Here is a 15,642-nt window from a genome sequence, read left to right on the forward strand (position 1 = left end):
ATACAAATAGCTCATATCGAACATTTAATTCTTCTTTCTATACAAAATTAAACGTCCACCTTACAAGCTATTTATATTGAGGTGGGACAGAATTTAGTATTTTTTTAATAAGAAAACATTTTTGTAGTGATGTAGTAGTCTTTGTTTAAATTAAAAATCGTTGTTGGTTTGTTAAAATTACTTTCGGTCGTAAATGAAAATTATAAACCTTTTAAACATTTTTTTTAATTCATAGGGGAACAGTGTCGGCAACGTTCCTGTCTACGTGGTTAGTTTCCCTATATGGTCTGAAAATGATTGTTCAACTCAAGCTCAATTTTGCGAAAAGGTTCTCTCGGCCAATAATTTCTTGACAGGTAATAAATTTGATAGGATCCTTTTACTTTTTGACTACAAATTACTCCCTCAATTTTAATAAAATTGTTCACTTTACTTTTATCACATAGTTTAAAAAATAAAATTATTCCTTCCATCTCAAATTAATAGACAGTTTAAGATAAACACGAGTATTAAAAAAATTAATAAATCTATTATAATTCTATAAAAACGTACTACACTTACCCTTATTTAATGCAGTATTGACTTTATTTTTTAATCTTTTTAGAGAGATTCTTAGGTAGACTTGGTCCACCACGTCACCCGTGGACTAAGCCTATCATATAATGACACGTAATTAAAATGATGACAACCTTGTAAATTCGTTTATTATTTATTTACACTTTTAAATAGTAATATTACAAGATTACCATCATTTTAATGACGTGTCATTATTTGATAGGCTTAGTCCACGGATGACGTGGTATACTGAGTCTACTTAAGAATCTCTCTGAAAAGATAGCAAAACCTATTAAGAAATAAAGTCAACACTGCATTAAATAAGGGAGTGTAGTATGTTTTTATAGAATTACAATAAACTTAGTCCACGGATTACAATTAATGAGGATATATATGCCATTTAAACATTAAAGCAATAAATTAACGTTTATAATTTGGAACAAAAAAATTCAAAATAGTGTCTATCAATTTGGGACGGAGGGAGTATTGTTTACGAATTTTATAAATTTTTTTGTACTTTTCTTATCATACTCTTATTTAATATAGGGTTCACTTACAATTTACTTTCAATTTACTCATTAGTGGATTTTAAACAGACATAATATAGGAAAATTAAGGAGGAAATTACACCATTTATAAAAAAAAATGAAAATAATTACAAAAGTATATGTTGACTTTTTTCATTTACAAAAATATTAATAATATTTACAAAAATACAAAAAAGTAAAAAATAATATCAAACATACGGTGTATACTGTGGGTATGATGTTAGTATACTAATAAACTAACATTATATCAACATTATACCAAAATTATAACAACATTATACATACTGAGATTTTATTAATATTAAATAAAAATTTACCAAAATTACATCAAATCGTATACTGAAAATTAAATTAATAATATACCAAAATTATACCATCAGTATACCAAGAGTATACAAATTTTCTAGTTCATTACCAACTATAGTGAAAAATACACATAATAAACCAAAAATCATTACCACTAGAAAATATATATAAAAATTTATAATCAATATACCAAAAATATACTGAAATTATACCAATAATAAACCAAATATTATTTTTAAATTATCTGATTTATAGTTTTAATATTCCAAAATTATACCATAATTATACCGACACTATACAAATCGTATTTTTGTAATTAATTTTCATTTTTTTAATACTTTTGTAATTAATTTTAAATCAGTCGTATTTTTGTAAATAAAAAAAGTTTACAGGTACTTTTGTAAATATTTTTAAAATTTTAGGTACTTTTGTCATCGTCCCAAAATTAAGTGTAAATTAAGAGCAAATTACTTAGAGGCCCATGAGATATATATCATAATTAACAGTTTGGTACCACTTGTTTCAAAAGTCTACTTAATGGTCCTTCAGTTTTGATTTCGTTAACTAAGAGATTCTTCTATTAATTTGAGGGACCAAATCGTTTAACGGATTAAAATTCGGGTACTAAATCATTTAAAAGTGAGGGAAATCGTTTAAAAAAAATTAAAAATGAGGGACCAACGTTCACAAAACAAAAGGTGGGGTACCAAATCGTTTGAAAATAAGTGTCGAGATCGACATAGGGACCTAATAGTTAACGGAATTGAAACTGAGGGATCATTAAGTAGACTTTTGAAACAAGAGGTACCAAACTGTTAATTATAGTATACCTCATGGACCTTAGCATAATTTGCTCAAAAATTAATTATTTTTTGATAGTGGATAAGAGTTTTAGGACAATTGTTTTTTATTGTGGACAACACTATTGGAACGGAGGAAGTATTTAGTAATAATTGTTAAGAATAATGACTATTATCCCCAAATTTATGTTTATAATCACTAGTCTATACTTATTATAACGAAGTATATATATATAGGGGTGAGCATTAAACGGTCAAAACCGATAACCGAACCGAACCGAATTAATCAAACCAAAATATAATTTGAAAATATGGTTCGGTTACGGTCCGAATTTTTGAAATTTTGACTATTCGGTTCGGTTTATGGTTTTTACAAAAAAATAACTGTAATAACCGAACCGACCGTATTTAAAAATTACGTTGTTTTAAACTTTCAAATACTCACATTTATATATTTAACTTGTTTAATTTTATAGTTTTATAATAAAAAACGATAAATATAGATTTAATTTAAAGCACATGTACTCTCTAGATTATTTTTTTTTCATTTTTTTTATTTATTTTTTAAAAAACTGTTTTTTTTTTCTTTCTAAAAACCATACAAAAAATATTACGGTTTTCGACCGAACCGAACCAAACCGTAATATTTTGGTTTGATTAATACGGTTTTGATATAATTTGGTTAATACGGTTCGGTGACCGAAATTTTTAAAAAACCGAACAGTTTTGAATTTTTGGACGGTTCGATGACCGAACCGACCGTTGCTCACCCCTATATATATATATATATATATATATATATATATATATATATATACACACGATAATTTTAAGTTATTTAACTTTTCTCCCACAAAATGCTAGCGTCATTCAATTGTCAAAATAGAGTCTAATTTAGTTATTAAACTTGTTTTTAGTTTTTATCGGAAGAGCTTCTCTAGAAAGTTTATTCTATAAGAGGGCCCTTACTACAGGCCCCTCTAACTCCCATTCTCCGTCATCAATAGGTAGAACTCTTCTACTATCAGATAAGATTAAACTGATTTGTTTTATTATTTATTAATTTAAATGATCAGTTATGCTGTATACGGTGTTTTTTTTCTGAATGATCCTGACATTTCAGTTATGCGCTCTACAAAATCCAAGATAATACTTATATTACTTTAATGCTATAAACGGTAAGTAGTTTCCATTTTTATGTTTTATCGTTCTATATAGCTACCATTCGTTTAACAAATTGTTCAAGCATCAGTATTCTAATTTGTTAAACGAATGTGTATTTGGATGGCTCAATTAGTAGCCGCGAAGTCCATTTTTATTTTCTTAGCTAAGAATTGCTCTCATCATCTTCATGAAATGACTTTTCTTTTTATATATTTATATATTGTTATCTTTGGCCAAAAAAACTTAACTTATTTTAGTATAAATTAATCTAAGTTATTTAAAAAATACAATAACAATATATTTTCAACAATTTATAAATAACTTAAATAAATGAAATTTGATTAATATTAGTATAATATCACTAAAATGATTAATTTTATATGTTATCAAGTATAAAATTTATAGAAAAGGATAAAAATAATAACAAAATAAATCAAAATATTATTGCACATAATTAAAAGCCAAATTAGCTATTTAAAATTATTGATTTCAAATTTTAAAATTGAAATTAAAATTATTAATCATTATTACCCCTTGAGTTTAGTTTTTATTTTATTGATAATTTAAATTTTTACTAGACTAAATTATAATTTACTTTTACAAATTAGACTCTTTAACTGATAAATGAATATATCTAACACGATTCACATTATGTCAAAATAGACCGACGAAATTTTTAGTATAAGACGTGTTAAAAATAGACAAGATTTTTTTCTTGTATTGTTTTTTTTCTATTTCTTAACGAGTAATATTATTTGATCTAATAATTTTACATTATTTTATCATACGGGATGGAGTCTGTCTTTTCGACGGATAACCTGTAAAACAGAAGTTAAACTGCTGACCTGATGTTGGTTGTCTGATAAATACTATGATAGTAAAGTTAGTCTAGACTTTACGAAGTAGTTTAAGAGTTTGTAGAATAATGATAATAATATATGTTGATTGACATACATCGAGTCTCTTTATATAATAGTGGGGTTAGACATACCTAATAAAGTCCGGATTAGGAGTTTTTATTCTATAGTATTTGTAGTTTGAGTAGAATTCTTTCATTATCTTTTAGATGGTTCAAGAAAGATGACATTAAAACCTTATGGATAAACGTTGAGTGGTATCTAGACAAAAAGTTCGCATTTAAATAAAAATGTAATTGCACTAAAAATCACCAAATTAATGATGTGCAAAAAAAAATTAAGAAATATTTACACTCCATACGATAATAAGGTAAAATATTTACAAACATATTACCTTATACTTTCTCTTTATAAGAGTGTTCTTCATATTTCTAAATATACAACTTTATCTTTTTTATTAACAAAAATATCATTTCTCCCTTTTTCTTCATCTTCTCCGTCTAAACCCTAATTTTATTTTCTCTCTTCCTCCATTAACATCCACCACCACTAACATCAATCTCTATCCATCTTTTACTGCTATCGCCGCTTTCCTCTACGCCGTCGCCGCTCTCCTCTCCGCTGCCGCCGTTCTCCTCTCGCGTCGTCGCTCTCCCCTCACATCGCCGCCGCTTTTCCTCACTTTGCTGTCACTGTTACCGCTGCCGCTGCTCATCCCCTCACGCTTCCATTCAAATTTATTTCTTATAATCAGATTTTAAATGTTACAAAATCAAATTTGTATGTTTAGATGTAGGATTTGTATGTATAGATCTAGGATTTTATTCTTGTTGTATGTATAGATCTAAGATTTATTGTATATGATTCGTGATTTGATTTTTCAGTTCGTCTAAAATCCTCATCTCCTTTTTTCAGATCTGAAATTTTATTTTTAGATCTAAAAAAAACGTATATAATTCGTATTATATACGGATTATATACAGATGAAATTTTCAGATCTGATAGATCTGAATTTTCTTTTAAAAAAGACGTATATAATTTGTATATAATTCGTATTATATACAGATTATATATAGATAGTATACAAATTATATGTGTATACAAAAAAGTTGTATATTTGTAAATATTTTTTAAAAGTTTATATTTTTGTAATTATTTTTTATATTTCTGTTAAAAAAATACATATTGTAGTTTTGTAAATATTTTTATTTTTTCCGGTATTTGTAAAAAAGTATCAAAAATTAATGCATGCTATTTGTATAAGTTGATCATAATTTATTACATTTTCTTAAATAATAAAAAATTCATCAATAGAGAAACAAAAAATACAACTTAATCAAATATTAAATAAATTAATATATTTAAAAGTACATTAGTAAAATAACAAAAAATTATATCTAATTCTTTTAACTGTATTAACGGAGCTCTACGGATATGCAACTCGGTGCTCTATCTGTTCTACTTAATGGTTATGTCAAATTCCAAATGAACTCTTTGATCTTTGAATGAATCCAATGGAGAGAATATTAGAAATTATTTTTTATTAATAAAACTTCAGATTACGCTATATAAAATATTTTCATTAAAAAATAGCAAAATATATAAAACAAATTGAACTAGAATTTCATTTAAAAGGACAAAACATCCATAGAAAAAATAAAGTTAAATAAAGTTAAATATCGATAGATCTCAACTAGATGATTATAGATACAAAATAAAATGAATACGAGATTTTAAACCAAAAATTAGCTAGAATTTACCTTTTTCTTGTTGTGGCTAGAATTTATAAAAGAAGAGAGGGTTTATTTGGATATTAAACTGTGGGGGTCATTAAATTATCCCAGGATTACAGAATGAGTACTGAGTTTTAAATCGTTAAATAATGGTCACCAGCTTAACCAGATATTTCAACAAGAGGTTATTTTGTCCAAAACGCACAATTTGCTGTGTTTTTGCCTACGTGACTCGCCTGAAAACTACACATATTATCTCTCCTCCACGTGCCATTCAATATCTGCCACCTGGTGCCACATAACCACTCCCCATTCTTTAACCCTAAGCAGTAAAAAAACGGGTTAAACTCTTCATATCCATTTTCAGACCTAAATCAATCCCTATTCCCCCATTGAAACAAGATGAACCCTAAATTAATACTCTTCCTCTTCGCGTTTCATCCAATTATTGATACATTCAACATTTTATTTTGATCGTAACCCTAATTTTTTGTTTTTGTAACCCTAATTTTACTTATCTTTGATAAAATAAACCCAAATTGAAGCTGCTAACTTCGTTGAAGACATGTACAATCAATGGAGAACTCACTTAGATGGATTTGCACCTCCAATTTATGGTAAGTTTTTATCTATATGCATTGGGTATAGTATTTTACTCTACTATTGTATTTCTTCTTCTAACCCTAATGTCAACTTCTTCGTGTAGCTCCCAATTATGATTACTTCAGTATACGAGTTCATAAAATTGTAATGGGACCTGATATAGGTTATGATCACTCTATAATAGGATATATTGATGTACTATGCCCACTTGTTCAATGTCTGAGCTTGTTAGTAACAGTCAGATCATAGGGTTAGGGTTAGAGGCAAAAGAATATAGGTACTACCATGCCTGAGATGGAGATTTGGTAAAGTTAATACCTGTGCAAAAATGATGAAGATGTTAAAAGAATGGGATTAAGTTTGAGTGAAGGTGAAGTGGTGGTAGATGTACATGCTGTCTTGGAAATGTTTGATGACATTGAAGTTAGTCCAGAGGAGGATGGTGCTGACTACAACTCTGATAGTGGTTTGGAGGACTCTGACTATAGCTCTGATCACAGCTTGGATAGGGACGGGGATATGCAAGAAGAAGATGAACTTACTGTTGAAAGAGAAGTGGCAGAGAATGAAGGTGTAAATGAGATAGTGGATGAAGATAGTCCTTAAGCTCATGGTCAGGGTACATCTCAGAGTACTAATCAGGGTGCAGCTCAGGTACAGCTCAGGGTACAGTTCAGGGTTTAGCTCAGGGTACAACTCAGGGTACATCTCAGGATAGAGCTTAGGGTAGTACAGCTTATGGTGGTGCAACTCATGGTGGTAGTCAAGGTCAGAATGAAGATGTTGATTCTGATAAGCTTCACTCATGCTCAGATAGTGACCATGATGTGGAGTCCTTAAGGCCTAGGTTTTCTGAGTTTGATGAAGAGAATATGGATGATCCTAACTTAAAATTGGGATGAAGTTCAGAAGTTTTGGGCAGTTCAAAGAGGCAGTTAAAAATTATGGAATAAGAACCGGTATGTGTTGAAATTTAAGCCTAACAACAAGACTAGATGCAAACTGCTCCTCATGAACCTGGATCTGGGCCTCGACATGCTCCTCATGAACCTGGATCTGGGCCTCAACATGCTCCTCATGAACCTACTGCTCCTCATAAAGCTAGATTTGGGCCTCAACCTGCTCCTCAAGCTGGATCTAGACATCCAAGCACATTTGCTGAACTGGATTCTGAATTTGATACTGCACTGGATGATGTAGTAGATGAACTTGTTTCTATGATGGAAAAATAAGCTTCAGCTGTTAGTAATTCTACTACTAGACTTGATGAGATCCCATCTCAACAAAGTGTATCAATGGTGAGTGTTTATGTTTTTTGTTATCTAATTGGTTTGTATTTGTATTGTGAGGATTTGTTGTTGTGTCTGTTCTGATTTATTTGGTTTATGTAGAGAGCTACATATGAAGAGAGGCTTAGGTAAATGGAAAAACCACCTACCTTCAGAGCGCCAAGACCAAACAAGCTTCATGTGAAGAGAAGGTTAGACTCAGCTCTTGAAGCACCTGAACCAACACCCTTTAAGAGGCCAGATCTACCCCAAAGAAAGGGAAGAGTTAAGGCATGTTCAAGTGGTGCCAAAGCTGCTTCGAGTGGGGCCAAAGCTGCTTCAAGTGGTACCAACAAACCTAATGCAAGTCAAACAAGGAAAAGAAGGGCTTGGGTTCCACTAGGTCAAGTGGACAAACCATGAGGAGAAAGTTTCAACATATGCTAAGGGGACAATATTTTGGATGTTTGTGTAAAAATATTATTAAACTACACTTATTTTGTGGCACCAGTAACTTTTACTGCAGTGAGGCACCATAGCAATAAATAGTGTAAGAATGGATGATATTTAACTCTTTTTTTATTAGGTTGGTGCTGTTAAATTTAATATTGCATCCACCTCATGTTCAAACTAATGCTGATGTATGTTTTTGTTGGTTCTGTAATGAATTATATTATCTAATTTTATATTTTTGTTGGTGCTGCAATTATTTGTTAAATACTTTCTGCAATTGTTTGGTTAATACTTTCTACAATTGTTTAAATTTTTGTGCATTATATTAAATTTACTATTGTTGTGCATTAAACAAATAAGTTAGGATAAATTTTATTAATATTCGGTTAATTTCCAGTTATATTCAAACACCTCCATACATTCAAACACCTACTCCATCTAAGTCCTAATTGCAGCAGTTGCATCTAAGTCACACCATTAACCATCTAATTGTAGCTGCATCTTCCTAGAAGAAAAAAAAAAAGCAACCAAAAAAATCATCATATATTTCATACCAAACCAGCTTGCTTTCTTCATCTTCTTGCTTTCTTCCTCCTTCTCAAACTTTCTCAGTAATCCAACTTTGACAGCTTTAACTTTAGCCTTATGGGACAAGGGTGTATCAATCCAATAGAAGAAATCACAACCATCTCCAGACTACAACATACAAAGTTACCATATTCAGTTTGATAAATTACAAGATAATGACATTAAAAAATTACCCCTAAAACGAAAGTATTACATGAAAACCATAACAGCCAAAAAAACATTTTCCTTGGTTACTCTCAATCCACGATGTTTTTAATTAAGCTGACTGATTGCATTCACAATAAGAAATTCAGATTTTAAACTCCATTTATCAGCCGGTAGTGGTTCAATTTTGTTAGGGTTTTGTTTTGGATTTAATTTTGTTAGGGTTTCGCTTAGGTTTGGGGGCGAAATAATTGATGCAGGGGCTTGAGGTGAGAAAATTAATAGAAAAAACCTAGGGTTGCAAAAGATTTCATGGGAGAAGAACAAGTTGGTGATAGCATTAATGGGAGAATGAACAAGAAGAAAATTATTACTGTTTTTTTTTACCATTGAATATAAGAGTTTAATGGGGAGTGCTTATGAGGCACCAGGTGACAGATATTGGATGGCATGTGGAGGAGAGATAATTTGCGTAGTTTTCAAACGAGCCACGTAGGCAAAAACGCAATAAATTTGTGCGTTTTGGACAAAATAACCTCCCGTTGAAGTATCTAGTTAAGCTGGTGACCATTATTTAACGATTTGAAACTCAGTACTCATTCTGTAATTCTGAAATAACTTAGTAACCCCCACGGTTTAATATCCGCATTTATTTATTAGTACTAATTTTTAAAACATCAAGAAAGAGGATATACAACGAGCCGTAGTACTCTGCACTATAAGTCATTGTAGATAAAACACTTTTGAAATGAATTTTCTAATTTGTCATCATAACATTAATCAATGTTTAGTAAAGGAAGTTTAATCATAGCATAGGCATAAAATTGAGCACCACTAAAAGAAAAAAAAAAGACAATTTAAAGAGCAAATCCTAATAAATCATCATCCACAATTAAAATATCCAATTTTAACCAATCAATTAGTTTAAATTTTAAATAATATTTTTTCTTTTCTATTATAATAAATTTATAATTAATTTTGCACAAATAAAAAAACAGCAGTTTTGACTTAAGTGGCAATTTGCTCTCTCAACTTGTAAGCAATGGGCAATTAAAATACAAATTAACTTTGTAGGCAAATTAGTCATGAACTTGGTAATTATAGACAGTTAATCCCATTTGGTAAAATTAGTTTATAAGTTAAGGGGGTAAATTGCCAACTTAGGGAACAATTAATTTACGAGTTAAGGGGGCAAATTGCCAAAATGGATTAATTGCCCATAATCAACAAGTTCGTGACTAATTTGACCATAAAATTAATTTATGTGTTAATTACTCATTACATACAAGTTGAAGGGGCAAATTGTCACTTAAGTCAACAGTTTTTATAGTTAGAATGTGCATATTTGTAATACCCCGTACGTTTGATGTTGCCGGAATTGGTAATTTGACCTTTTTCCAATAACCCGATCTAGTAGGACAAATAATATTGAAGTGATTGGATAGACAAAACCCGAATAGGTCGGTTCTAAGAATTCTAATACGAAAAGTTTGATATTAGAATTAGTTTAAAGGATAAAATTTGGGAGTAAAAAGAACGGAAAGAAAACTTATAAAAATAATTTTAGGTCCCAATTTGGTAAATCACGAGTTAAATCTAGGAAATTGCAAATAAAATATATTCGACGGAAATTAGTAATTATGAGTTAGTATTATTTATTGGATATAAATAATACGTACGTAATTGAGTTAAAGTGAATAATTAACTGTTTGGTTAAAAGGATAAGTTTAAAAGAGAAATGGTTTAAGTTAATGAAATGAAGGATCAAAGTGGACAATTAGCCATGATATATATATAACAAAGATTATGAATGAAGTTAAGAAACAAGAAAAGAAGATCAGAAGAAGAGAAAACGAGAGAAAAGTGACAAATGATAAGGGTTTCGCCGTTCGACGTCGGAATCACGCGTTCTTAGTGTCGATCTCTTCGGAATTCAAGCCCTACCTTCCCCGAGCTTCAAAACAAGGCAAGTTCGACGTTTTTATTGTGAAAAATGGATAATAAGGTCTGTTTCATGTTGTACCGTTATACTTTGGATCGAACTTACGTAAAACACGTTAAAATCACTGTTTTTGAGCGTTTCAGAGTTGGGTTTTGAGGTATATACGTATATAAGCATGTTGGAATGAGTTTGCATGAATTTGTGGGTGAAAAACGACGGAGGAGGGCTAGAAACGAGTGCCTCACGTCGTGAGACATTGTCTCGCGACGCGAGGGCAAGTCTCGCGAGATTGGCTCTCACGTCGTAAGATCCTCTCTCACGACGTGAGAGAGGCTAGGCACGATGTGCCTAGCCACCGTCGACCCCCGCTCGTCGTGTCGAGGTCTGACACGACCTACCCCTATCTGGAAGCACTCTGTGGACTTCGAAAACGTAAGAAACGATCGTCAAACTGGACGATTCGGATTAGGGTTCCAAATGGATGATTTGAACAAAATTTAATCAATTAGTCGAATACCTTGAATGGTATTAAAACACGTATAAGGCCGTGATTAAGGATTGTCGAGTTTACGAACCGTTTTAAAAGTGAAATTGGATTACCTAAACCCATAACCTAGGGTTTTAGGTTTACGAGGTTCACGTTTATGTACTAAACATATATTTGATTTGTATATGTATTAGACGTATCGGCAAGCTACGAGTACATTGTAGATTGGATAGCGGGTCAAGTGAGCTACATTTTACTTTCGTGTATTATTCGTAAAAGTTATTTTATATATTATAAATAGTATTATCGCATACATCGCGTATTATATGATTTGAATCATATGTTTGATTGTTTTAAATATAGGAATCTGGTGTGCGATCCGAGGGAACAACTACCTATTGGGTGTTAATAGGTTGTGTGATCACCAGTGTCGGTAAGTTGTAGTAAGCAAAGTAGAATTAGACTAACATATTATGAATGTGATATGAGGTCAGCTTGATTGAATTATCCCGCGGCCTGTATCTAGTGAGTCACCTTGGTTGAATTATACCGGGACTCCGCTGTATAGTTGGATTGGAGATGGTATGAGACATAATTGTTGAACTATCCCGATGCCCGACCCGATGGTGGTTGACACGGTGGAGCTATCCCGTAACCCCATCCAGATTAAAAGATAGTATTCATTATGAATACTAGGAATGGTACGGTTTAAGTTTATTTACAAGATTAGGGTTTCGATCGAATCAAATACTCGGCTTATATTATATATTGTATAATGATTGTTTTAAATGCGATGTTATTTTTATAACACCGTTAGTAATTTATAATCTCACTCAGCATAGTCTAACCCGTTGTTTTTAAATATTTTCAGGTGCTTAGTGTTTGGACTTGGCTAGAGTCCATCCTTTTTGGATCCGGAAGTCATCAATAGCATGTATAGTTCCTGACTTCCGTAGAGTTACAGTAGTAGTCCCGAGTCGACATAGTAGTAGCCTTGACAGCAATGCATATGGTTTAGTGTTTTATTTGATGTCCTTGTTTATATATTTTTATAGGCTACGTATGTTGTGTTTTGTTCACAGCACCAGATGCCGGTGATATGTTTACGATACACTAGTATGTATATAGTACCGTGAGGCCAGTTCGTATGTAGTACGAAAACTAGAGCCCGGAACAACTAGTGTAAATATTTGAATACATGTTATATGTTTGCTTCCGTATGTGTTATATGTTTTGCAAAAAAAAATTTATGTTTTAGGCTTGTTACGGGTTTTGGAGCTATCACTCCCATTCCCTAGCGCCGGTCTCGGCTCAATAATTTGAGTCGTGATAATTTTTTTCCTATAATGGTATGTTTAATACTATAAAATTTAAAAGGGTTAAATGCAAATTCATACAACAACTTTGACCTAATTTGCAATTACAACATAAACTTTTAAACTTGGCAATGTCAGTAATGAACTTTGCACTTTTGGCAAATCGATACACCGATATTTTCCCAGGGCATTTTTGCTGAGTTGAAGTCGGAATTGCCACGTAGGCTGACAAGTTGGAAAATAAACGGTGTTTTGATTTGTCAAAAAGTAAAAGTTGATGCCTGTTTTTGCCAAAATTTTAAAATTAGTGTTGTAATTGCAAATTACGTTAAAGTTTGTGGTTTAATTTGCAAACGTGCCAAATTACGTGGTAAATACTGAAATTCATTGTGTCAGTATATGTGTTGATTCCGGCTTCCAACTCAGCAAAATTGTTCTGGAAAATAATCGGTGTACCGATTTGCCAAAAGTGCAAAGTTCATTACCGACATTGCCAAGTTTAAAAGTTTATGTCATAATTGCAAATTAGGTCAAATGGTGTATGAATTTGCATTTAACCCAAATTGCAAATTAGATATTCGTCTAAGATCACTACAAAGTGAATGAAAATAATAAATAAAAATTTAAGAAAGTTATTTATATTAAATAGGTAAGAAAATAAATTTATTATTATAAATTAAAGATGGAGTAAAAGGAATACAATAATGAAATGAAAATTATGATCAAATTGAGCTATTTTATAAATTGTGGTTAATCCAATTGATATTTTCGCTTTTGAAAATTACGGAGATTTCGAGTTTAAATTTCACACAACCAATCTATCTATTTGGACTAGAAATTATCATTTTTAAACTGGATATAAAAAAAATACAGTAGATTACTTTCTATTATATAGCTCACACAGTATATCAGCAACTAATGAATACAAAAATATATAGTAAATGTTTATGCCCAAAAACATGCACGATTTTGAATGGCACGTGGATAACCAAACATATGTAGTGCAACACTGATTCTCACAAATTTGATTTACATCATCCACGATTCACTATCACCCAACTTGGCCCCCCACCTTCTTTTGTTTTGTTTTTCTTTTAGCACTTCTTTCCATATTTCAAAGCAAATAAAAAGGGTGTTCTTAAATACCGCCGTAATTTATCTACCTACCGCACAAATTATTACAATTTCGACTTTTTACTAAAAACTGGAAAAAAAACACATTCTCTCAACTTATTCGAATCTCAAAAAACATAATGACAGATAAGACTTCAAAATCATCGGAATATGAATATCAAGTACCGGAAACAAATTTCTCGGCTTCTCCTGAGGTATTTTTTAAGTTTTTATTGTTTTTTTTTTGTTTTTTTCATTTTTTTTTTCCGGACTGTTCATCTTCCGGACGTCCCGAGGAAACGTCCGGGAAGTGTGGGACGTCCACGAAGGACGTCCCGCACGTGTCGCGTCCGGCTGGACATCGCACGTCCGCCGGAGCCGGAGACGTGCGGCTTACCGCCGCACTTCTCCGGCGGACGTCCGCCGCTGCTGCGGACGCGATCCGAACCCGTTCGGATCGCGTCTGCAGCAAAAAAATTTAAAAAAAAACTAAAATTCCTACTTAAAAATCTACAAAAACTAAAAACGATTACTAACCGGTTGTTGTTGTCCGCTTTCCCGGTTAGAATCCGACATTTGAACTTGATATAATGATTGTTGTTCTTCGGATTTGAATAGAGTTGAGAGAGTTTGATTTTCAATATTTTTAGCTAAAGGATAGAAAGGTAATATTTAAGGCCGTATGTAGTTAAGTACGGGCGGTATTTAGCAGTCCACAATAAAAATGGATAACCAAACACCATTAACGATGTTTGTCTCTCGTAGTTTTTATAAAAGTATAAATCAGTTTTTTTATTTTTTTTAGATATAATTAAACTTTATTTATTTTTAAATAGAATAAATAACTCATTTCGTCAAATACCATTAAAAACACTTGTTAATGGCTGACATGTCTCTCATAATCTTATAAGAAAAAAGTTCAAAAGTAATTTTAATGTTTAAATATTTATCAAAAATTTGAGAAAGTAAGTGTCCCAAAAATAAACTAAAAGAGTTTATTTGTATGATTTTAAAACAACGAGGGTTTAATTGCTCAATTTTAAAAACACGAGGGCTTAATTGTGCCTAAAAAAGTAAAAGTGCTAATATGTAGTTTTGAGAAAAAGTTGAAGGCTTTTTTATACCTTCTGCCCGAAAAAAATATTGAGTTTATTTTATTTAGAATTATTTACATATAAATTCCAGCTTTTTATAGTTGTAGCAATTTAGTTACAATTTTTAAAATGTGGCATCACGCATTTCAATTTTTCATTTTTTGGCATTATATGCATATTTCCGTTTTATGACGTCGTTTTATACAAAATGGCGTCGCATACACACTTTTTAGCTTTAATTTTAGAGACAACGACTATAGACTACACACTAATAAAACCCGCAAAATTAGAATGTGATACCATGTTTTAAAGAATTGAATTAAATTGCTATAAACGTGAAATATTAAAATTTAATATGCAAATAACCTTTTTATTTACTCATGCAAAGGCTAAAACACTCTCAAGGATTGAATTGGATCATTTTTTAATTTTTGATTGAACATAATTAGAAAGAAAAAACTTGTATAAATATATTTCATTATATAGTTGTTTGATTCTCATAACTATTATAGACTCCTTAATGGATATAAATATATAATTCATTGTTGATACAGTTAAATAGTTACATTTGCAATATTCTCTTGTTCCACTTTATTATTAGTATCAAGTATTCCCTCCGTCCCAATAGAGTTGTTCACTCTGAGAAAAACATTTGTCTTAAAATTTTGTCC

This window comes from Mercurialis annua, linkage group LG5 (assembly GCF_937616625.2).
Source record: "Mercurialis annua linkage group LG5, ddMerAnnu1.2, whole genome shotgun sequence".
Classification (NCBI taxonomy): Eukaryota; Viridiplantae; Streptophyta; class Magnoliopsida; order Malpighiales; family Euphorbiaceae; genus Mercurialis; species Mercurialis annua.